Source organism: Capra hircus, chromosome 20 (genome assembly GCF_001704415.2).
Source record: "Capra hircus breed San Clemente chromosome 20, ASM170441v1, whole genome shotgun sequence".
NCBI classification, from domain to species: domain Eukaryota; kingdom Metazoa; phylum Chordata; class Mammalia; order Artiodactyla; family Bovidae; genus Capra; species Capra hircus.
The window spans coordinates 50530833-50541047 of NC_030827.1; the positions used below are offsets into that span (position 1 = coordinate 50530833).

General features: G+C 35.8%; 1 pseudogene across 1 annotated transcript; it reads left to right on the top strand.

Annotated features, from left to right (window-relative positions):
* LOC102187988 lies at positions 3461-4514 on the top strand (annotated as a pseudogene). Its single transcript, XR_001296974.2, has one exon. The product of XR_001296974.2 is annotated as an S-formylglutathione hydrolase pseudogene (transcript).

A 10215-nucleotide genomic window follows, 5' to 3' on the forward strand; every position in this document is an offset into this window, starting at 1 on the left:
GAACCTCAATCCATAGTTCATCAGACACTCTATCTATCAGATCTAGGCCCTTAAATCTATTTCTCACTTCCACTGTAGAATCATAAAGGATTTGATTTAGGTCATACCTGAATGGCCTAGCGGTTTTCCCTCCTTTCTTCAACTTAAGTTTGAATTTGGTAATAAGGAGTTCATGATCTGAGCCACAGTCAGCTTCTGGTCTTGTTTTTGTTGACTGTATAGAGCTTCTCCATCTATGGCTGCAAAGAATATAATCAATCTGATTTCGGTGTTGACCATCTGGTGATGTCCATGTGTAGAGTCTTCTCTTTTGTTGTTGAAAGAGGGTGTTTACTATGACCAGTGCATTATCTTGGCAAAACTTTATTAGTCTTTGCCCTGTTCATTTTTATTCCAAGGTCAAATTTGCCTGTTACTCCAGGTGTTTCTTGACTTCCTACATTTGCATTCCAGTCCCCTATAATGAAAAGGACATCTTTTTTGGGTGTTAGTTCTAAAAGATCTTGTAGGTCTTCATAGAACCGTTCAACTTCAGCTTCTTTAGCATTACTGGTTGGGACATAGACTTGGATTACTGTGATATTGAATGGTTTGCCTTGGAAATGAACAGAGATCATTCTGTCATTTTTGAGATTGCATCCAAGTACTGCATTTCGGACTCTTCTGTTGACCATGATGGCTACTCCATTTCTTCTGAGGGATTCCTGCCCACAGTAGTAGATAAAATGGTCATCTGAGTTAAATTCACCCATTCCAGTCCATTTTAGTTTGCTGATTCCTAGAATGTTGACATTCATTCTTGCCATCTCCTGTTTGACCACTTCCAATTTGCCTTGATTCATGGACCTGACATTCCAGGTTCCTATGCAGTATTGCTCTTTACAGCATTGGACCTTGCTTCACACATATATATTTTTGTAACATATATATTATTATATTTTAGCATATATATTTTTGTAAATATGCTGTACATATAAATATATGTGAACATGTGTATGTTTTTGTGAACAACATAGTAACACAAACTAAAAACCTATAAAAAACACGTACATATACACATACAAAAAAAGTGATTTAAATAAACTCTACAGATAGTCATCAAATCACAAAAAAACAGAGGAAAAGAAGGAAAAAAAATAAAAATAAGAATAACCAGAAAGTGATTAATTAAGTAACAATATTAGCAATAATTACTTTAAATTAAAACAGTCTCAGTGCCCCAATCAAAAATATAGTGACTGAATGGTTAAAAACAAGACCCATATATTTGCTCCTTGCAAGAGATGAAATTCAGATCTAAAGACACACACACTGAAGTGAAGTGATGGAAAAAATATATTTAATACAAATGGAAAAAGGAAAAAATGTGGGAGTAGCAATACTTATATCAGACAAAGTAGATTTTAAAACAAAGCTCTAACAAGAGACAAGGAATATTATATAATAATAAACTGATTGATCCAACAAGAAGATACATGCAATATATATGCACTCAACATAGGAGCACCTAAATACAGAAAGTGGTCATTAACACATGTAAATGGAGAAATTGACAGTGACACAACAATAGAAGGAGGCTTCGCCATATCACTTATGTCAAGGAATGGATCATCCATGTGGTGGTTTAGTAACTAAGTCGTGTCTGGCTCTTGTGACCCCATGGACTGTTGTGACCCCATGAACTGTAGCTCACCAGGTTCCTCTGTCCAGGAGATTTTCCAGACAAGAATACTGAAGTGGCTTGCCTTTTCCTTCTCCAGGGGATCTTCCTGACCCAGGAATTGAACCCAGGTCTCCTGCATTGCAGGCAGATGCTTTCCCAACTGAGCTACAAAGGAAACCTATTCATATAGATAATCCATATAAAAAATCAGTATGAAAATATTGGCCTTAAAGGACACGTTAGACTAGACTAGATATACTGTGTGTGTGTGTGTGTGTATCCATTCCAACCAAAATCAGCAGAATTCAGTTTTTAAGTACATGGAAAATTATCCATGGGAGAACAGATGCAAGAACACAAAACAAATACCCATAAATTTGATAAAATTGAAATTAAGCATATTTTCAGACAATAATGATATTATAGTAGAATTCAGCTACAAGAGAAAATAAAAAAAAAAAGTAAATAAATGAAAATTGGGAGGGAAGAAGTAAAATTGACACTATTTGTAGATGGCGATGATGTTTATAGAAAGTTCTAGAGAAATCACTGAAATCACAATAGAATTTATGAATGAATTCAGTAAAGTCAAAGGGTACAATGTTTCTATGTACTAACAACAAACTATCAGAAAGATAAATTAAGAAAGCAATCTCTTTTACAATTGTACCAAAAATTTTAAAAATACCAAAGAATAAATCTAAACAGAGAGGTAAAAGGCCTATATTCAGAAAACTATAAGACATGGTGAGTGAAATTGAAGATGACACAAACAAATGGACAGATATACTGTGTTCATGGTTTGGAAGAATCAATGTTATTAAAATGGCCAATTAAAATTATTAATGAACAAATCAAATTAATAATATTTTCACTGAGAAAATAAGGGGTAAAATCTTTATCAAGAAATATAAAGAATATATAGAAAAAAATCTTCCTGAAATCAATTAAAAAATTGAGTATATTGATACTAAATTTTTAGATTTGTCTAAAGTATCTTATCCAGATTTCAGTCATTGTAGATTTGATATCTAAGTTCCAAGTGATTTATTAACAATAAAATTGTTAATAAAAATTATTGCCATTGTTTATTTAAATAAATAAACAAAGTTTTCAAGAAGAAAACAAAGAACAACAAGAATTCTGTGTTATAAATAATTTAAAAATTTATTATAATAATTTTAATGAAAGATATTAATAATAGGAGCATTGAGTCAGCGTATATGAGGTATAAGATAACTACAAACATAAAATAATTTCCAAAGAAGTATATTTGAAAATGTATTAGAATTCTTCAGTAATCTAAATGAACAAGTGCTGAAATAGAAATGTTCTTGTGAAAAAAAAAATATAATGAACAAATTCTAGAATACGGGTAAATGATTGCTTAATAAATGTGCCAGCTAAAGAAATAGAATATGTTATAACTGTGTTGAGCAATTAATCATTTTGAATTAATTGGAGAAATAGTCTAATAGTCTCACTCTGTTAACGTATCAAATTAACTTCAAAGTAATTAAAATCTAATATAGAAATGAGGCCATATAAATAACATAATCAATTGTATCTAATTCTTATTAGGTTTTGGAATGTTGAAGAATTTCTAAGGAGAAAATTATTGATGGAGACAAAAAAAGATGCAACATTCTCTAAAGCAATTTGCCACTTCATGTGAAAGTTTTAATGATCTTATTTGTCCAAAATTATTCTAATTTTACAATTTATCCTGATTTCATACTGGTGAAATAACTAAACATTTTAAAACAGTGAGATAGGCAGCTGCTCTTCCCGCCGCTACCGAAGGATCATCTACCCTTTGGTACAGACCAAAAAGCAAGTAGTAATTGGACAGAAGAAGAATGACATTGAAACAGTTTTCCAGCAGCAAGTGCTTTGGAGGACTGCAGAAAGTTTTTGAACATCACAGTGTTGAACTGAAGTGCAAAATGAAATTTGCTGTCTATTTACCACCAAAGGCAGAAACTGGAAAATGCCTTGTGCTATATTGGCTGTCTGGTTTAACTTGCATAGAACAAAATTTTATATCAAAATCTGGTTATCATCAAGCTACTTCAGAATACGGCCTTGTTGTCATTGCTCCAGATACCAGCCCTCGTGGCTGCAGTATTAAAGGAGAAGAGGACAGCTGGGATGTTGGCACTGGTGCTGGGTTTTATGTCAATGCTACTGAAGATCTTTGGAAAACTAACTATAGAATGTATGCTTATGTATCGAAGGAGCTTCCCCAACTCATAAATGACAATTTTCCAGCGGACCCCCAAAGGATGTCTGTGTTTGGCCACTCTATGGGAGGCCATGGAGCTCTGATTTGTGCTTTGAAGAATCCTAGAAAATACAAATATGTGTCAGCATTTGCTCCACTTTGCAACCCAGTGCTCTGTTGGGGCAAAAAAGCATTTACCGGATATTTGGGAATAGATCAAAGTAAATGGGAAGCTTATGATGCTACCTGTCTTGTGAAATCCTATCCAGGTTCTCAGCTGGATATACTAATTGATCAAGGGAAAGATGACGAGTTCCTTTCAGATGGACAGTTACTTCCTGATAACGTCATAGCTTCCTGTACAGAAAAGAAAATCCCTGTTGTTTTCAGATTACCAGAGGGTTATGATCATAGCTACTACTTTATTGCAATCTTTATTGCTGATCACATCAGACATCATGCAAAATACCTGAATGCATGAAAAACTGCAGATAAGAGAATCTCTTCAGGATTATGAAGTTGTAATAAACAGAATTGCAAGGAAATAAGATTTTAAAACTTTGGATTTCATAATGCTAAAAATGCTTTATTTTGTAGTTGAAACACCCTCTGAATAAATATATCAAACATGAAAAAAAAATAGTGAGATAGACAAGCAACTCATGAAACAGCAGACTACTATGTTACCATCAAATTAATAGTCTAAAATTGTATTTTGTAACAAAGCACATACACAAAATTTGTGAACATATACATATATATGTAATAACTGGCTTCCCTGATCGCTCAGTGGTAAAGAATCTGCCTGTGGTGAAGGCGTTGCAGGATACAAGGGTTCGATCCCTAGGTTGGCAATATTCCCTGGAGGAGGGCATGGCAACCCACTCCAGTATTTTTGCCTGGAGAATCCCATGGACAGAGAAGATTGGTGGGTTACAGTCCATAGGATTGCAGAATTGAGAGTGACTGAAGCAACTTAGCACGCTTGCATGTACTACATAACATCAACAAATACATTTTGATTGATAAATTATATAATGTAAAGCTTGTTCTTTATTTTGTGTTGGAGAAGGAAATGGCAACCTACTCCAGTATTCTTGCCTGGAGAATCCCATGGATGGAGGAGCACGGTAGGCTATAGTCCATGGGGTTGCAGAGTCGGACACGACTGAATGACTTCACTTTCTTTCTTTATTTTGTATGACATCCTCTTAGGTAAAACACGTGCCATTTTGTATAATTTATATGCATATAAGGGCTACCCTGATGGCTCAGATGGTAAAGAATTCTCCTGCAATGCATGGGATCTACGTCCAGTCCCAGGGTTGGAAAGATCCCCTGGAGGAGGGCATGGAAACCCAATCCAGAATTCTGGTCTGGAGAACTTCATGGACAGAGGAGACTGGCAGGCTATAGTCAGTGGGGTTGCAAAAAGTCAGATATGACTGAGCGACTAAGCACATCACACCATATGCATATGAATGCATATATATGCATAGAAATTCATATACATATTATGTATATATATTAATATTTGTATATATTAAGATTAAAGTTCTCCTCTTTACTTTCTGAGTGCCTATCAGATTAACTTTTAGAATTGCTTTGTGGCAACTTTGGCTTTTTCTAGCATATACCTCAAAACTTTTCCAATCTATACCCAATACTCAGGTCCAAAACTACTTCCACAGTTTTGGGTTTGTATTTGTTATAGTAGGGCTTCCCTGGTAGTTCAGTTGGTAAAGAATCTGCCCGCAATGCAGGTGACCCTGGTTCAATTCCTGGGTGGGGAAATAGTAATACCTGACTCTTGGTAAGAAAATATGTATGGTTGTAGTTCTCTGGAGAAATAGACCTACAAGTCTGTGTGTGTGTTAATTTTGCTCAGTTGTGTCCAACTCTTTGTGACACCATGGACCATAGCTCACCAGGTTCCTCCTCTGTCCATGGAACTCCCTAGGCAAGAATACTGGAGTGCACTACAAGTCTCTACATATATCCATTTCTGACTATACAGTTTTCTCTTTCCTGTCTGTCTATGTATCTACAAGTTAGGGAGAAGGAGAGATTTGGGGAATTGACTCACATGACTATGGAGGCTGATAAGGCCCACCATCTCCCACTTGTAAACAGGAGGCCTGCAAAGGCTGGTGGGCATAGTTCCAGTCTGAGTCCGAAGGGCTAAAATCCAAAGGTGCAAGTTCCTATCAGAAAGCAGGAGACTGATGTCGCAACTCAAGATCTCAGTGTGCACTAAGTTGCTTCAGCCCTGTCCTACCCTTTGAGACCCCATGGACTGTAGCCCACCAGGCTCCTCTGTCTATGGGATTCTCCAGGAAAGAATACTACAGTGGGTTGCCATTCCCTTCTCCAGAAGATCTTCTTGACCCAGGGATGGAACCTGTGTCTCATAGGTCTCCTGCATTGGCAGGTGGTTTCTTTACCATTAGCACCACCTGGGAAACCCTAGCTATTAGATTGTTCTTGCTGTTCAGTCTCCCAGTCATGTCCAACTCTTTACGACTCCATGGACTGCAGCACCCCAGGCCTATCCGTCCCTCACCATCTCCAAGAGATTGCTCAGGTTCATGTGCATTGCATCAGTGAGGCTGTCCAGCATCAGATAGAAAGTGTGAGTTCTTCCTTCCTCTGTTTTGTATTCTGTTCAAGTGTTCAGTGATTGAATAATGCCCATATCATTCTATATGATTCCAATGATGCCATATCATGGAGAGTCCATCTGTTTACTTAGCCTACCCACTCCAATGCTAATCTCTTCTGGAAGCACCCTCACAGACACATCCAGAAATAATGTTTAACCAGATATCTGGGTATCTCATCCGCAAGTGAAGTTGACATATAAAATTAATCATCACATAAGAGAATTTGGGCTTTCCTGGTGGCTCAGATGGTAAAGAATCCAATTGCAATACAGGAGGCTCTGGTTCGATTCCAGGATCAGAAAGATCCACTGGAGAAAGGAGACGTTACCCTCTCCAGTATTCTTGGGCTTCCATGGTGGCTCAGATGGTAAAGAATCTGCCTATAATGCAGGAAACCTGGGTTTGATCGCTGGATTGGGACAATCCCTTAGAGGAAGGCATGGCAACCCACTCCAGTGTTCTTGCCTGGAGAATCCCCATGAACAGAGGAGCCTGGCAGTCTACAGTCCATGGGGTCAAAAAGAGTCGGACACCACTGAGCAGCTAAGCTCAATACATAAGAGAATTTAATAAAATTAATTTTACTATACTTATTTGTAACCATGACTTTGCCCATAGTTTGTGTGATTTTAAGAATCAAGCATATGTTGTGTTTCTACCCTGATTCATATCCCTAAACCTTATCCCTTTCAACTTAGCTATACAGGTAATCTATGCAGAATTTGTTTAATTGTTATTAAATATTGTTTGAATAAAACTGAACATTTGGAATCTAAGTAGAATTATTGACACATCCTTGTCCAGTTTGAACCTTGTGTATTTTCCCAATCTTTATTTGTTTGTTAACTCTTGCAATTCATAAGAATAAACACTTTTGAAGCCAAAATGTGGGTACATTTCTCTTATGTGTTTCTCCTTAATGTCAGGAAATTATTTTCCAATTTTAATCATTTTTATATTGGCTTTGTAACCATTTTATTGTAATGTTAGGAAAGTACCTCAAAGATGTGCTCACAATACTATGCACCTGTTTCACATATGCCATATTTGTAAGGTTTCTAAGAACAAGAATTTTCTTAGTACATTAATTGGGGTATGGCACAAACATTTCAACTGGTAGCTGAGGGCCAAAGATATTTTGATGGCCACGTAGATACCACCTAAACGCAGCATATCCCCTCACACCATTCCTTATCCACCTTCTAGATATTCCTTATCCATCCCTTATCCTTATTCTCTTGCTACCTTATATGCCTTGTCTCTGTAGTTCTGAAAGTTTGAAATCAGGACATTTTTCAAATTCTTTTGGACTATTGCTGAATATGCTGAAAGAAAAATATGTATTACTGATACATACTGGAATATTAGAGATTATCCATGGTGCTAATATAATTATTTAGGGTGTTATTATTTACTTACATCTAGAAAACTTGCTCTTTTTTGGCTTCTTTTTGTTTAGACTGAATATTTTTCACAGCTCTAGTTACAAAGCAAACTTTCTTATCACACTTTGAAATCAATCACTTAACACCTGTTTCAAAAGTAAATAAATGTTAATTGACAGTTTTATTATCATTCAAAGCACCTTCTTGGTAATTAATGCTAGGTGAGATTCTCAGTCATCATTTAGTTTTAACCTGAGTGTCAAGAGACTTAAAATATGAGATTTCTGTAATTAATAACACAGAGTGCTATGCCTCCATTGATGATGTTTATTTATGTTTATGTGTTATGGCTTTATATAAAGTTATAAAACATCTCAACATATTTAGCACTCTTTTCTCATTCGGTGCAACAAGAAAATGTTTCTTCCATTTCCTTTTCTTGAGAAATTCCATTTCAGTGGGATAATTACACACTCATCTGGTTTTCAGTGATGAGAAAAATACTCATGTTGGCAGATGGTACTATTGGTTATTGAGAAAAGAATATCATAGAAATATTCCATTATGGTTGGGCTCACTAATAGTCAATGGATCCAAAAATCTGTGCAATATGAAGTCATAGTAAAGAGAAAAAGAGTTCCAGGTTCAGGCAATTCACCATTATTTTTTATTTGAAAATCTGTGTCAATAATTTAAATATGCAAGCAATAATATGGCTTATATTATTTTATGCAATTATACCCATAGAGCTTATTAGACTATTTTAAATCTATTATATAATCATTTTCATATTTCTAAAAATGTGGCTCTGAATTGTCTTTTCTTTCTCAAGTTGAAGTTAACTTAAATAACATTTGTCTAGTGCTTCATATCTTGCCAGCTCTTCCACATATACTGTCTCATTTAATTTTCAGGGAATTACTGAGAGTAATTGTTAACCTCATGCAACAAACAAAATTGTCTCAAGGTCACATAGCTGGCAACTTGCAAAGGTTACTTTTACCTTTGATTAACTCCACATACTTCTTATTGAACAGCTATAAATCAGGGATTCCCTAATTTATAGGAGCCCACCCTCAAATTTGATAATTTGCTAAAATATCTCATACAACTCAGGAAAATGATTTATTACTGTTTCCAATTTATTTAGAAACATACAACAGAGAAACAGCCAAATGCAAAAGATGAATAGAGCATCATACAGTGAGATGGTGTAGAATTTCCATGCCCTCCAAGTGTAGCACTCCTCTAGCACAAACACCTTAAGAACTCTGAACCCTGTCCTCATCCTGAAGCTATTGAGGGGCCATAAAAATTGCTTCATTAAAACAAAAGATGTTCCTTTCACCCTTATCACTCAGGAAATTTCAAAGGTTTTAGGAGCCTTTGCTAGCAATGAGGATAAAGATCAAGTATCTTTCTCATTATTCCACAGTAGAGGACACATGTATTAGTAGCATTCAATCAACAAGCAAATGATGTTAACAAATGTTAGGGTACTGTAACTGTATGAACTTGAAAACAGTATAATCCCATTAAAGAATAGCATGTTTTCAAACATTCTCAATTTCTCAGGGTGGTTTGTCTTACGAGACAGTTCTTAAGGAGAGGCTGAGAGAGAGTCGCGTGTTGACAACTTTCCTCCTTTCTTAGTGGTGGTAGTAGTAGTGTCAGTCGCTCAGTAATGTCTGACTCTTTGCAGTTCCACAGATTGTAGCCCACCAAGCTCCTCTGTCCATGGGTTTCTCCAGGCAAGAATAATGGAGGAGATTGCCATACCCTTCTCCAGAGGCTCTTCCTGACCCAGGGATTGGACCTGGCTCTCCTGTGTTGCAGGAAGATTCTTTACCGTTTGAGCTACAGGGAAGAACTTTCTTTCTTCTTTCTCTTTTATCCTTTACTCGAGGATAAGAAAAAAAAACAAAAAAGAAAAAGAACATTTTAAGAATAGAATTCTTTCCCAAGCACCAGGTGATATTCAGGAGACATAACTCAGGGGGAAAAATAGGTAAAGGTATGCTATGAAGACCTATTACAAGCCAAAATGCAGGTATTATACTATGCATTAAATATTATATTAGAAATTTCATATATATTACTGAATTCAATCCTAAAGCTACCTTAATGAATTACAAATTTTTATCAGTCACCCCATCCTACTAATGAAGATACTAGGTTTAGAATAGATAAGTGTCTTATTCAATATGAAAAACTAAATAACTAGGCTTGTCAACAAATGACGCTAGGGTAACTGAATGTCCTTATAGAATACACAAAGTT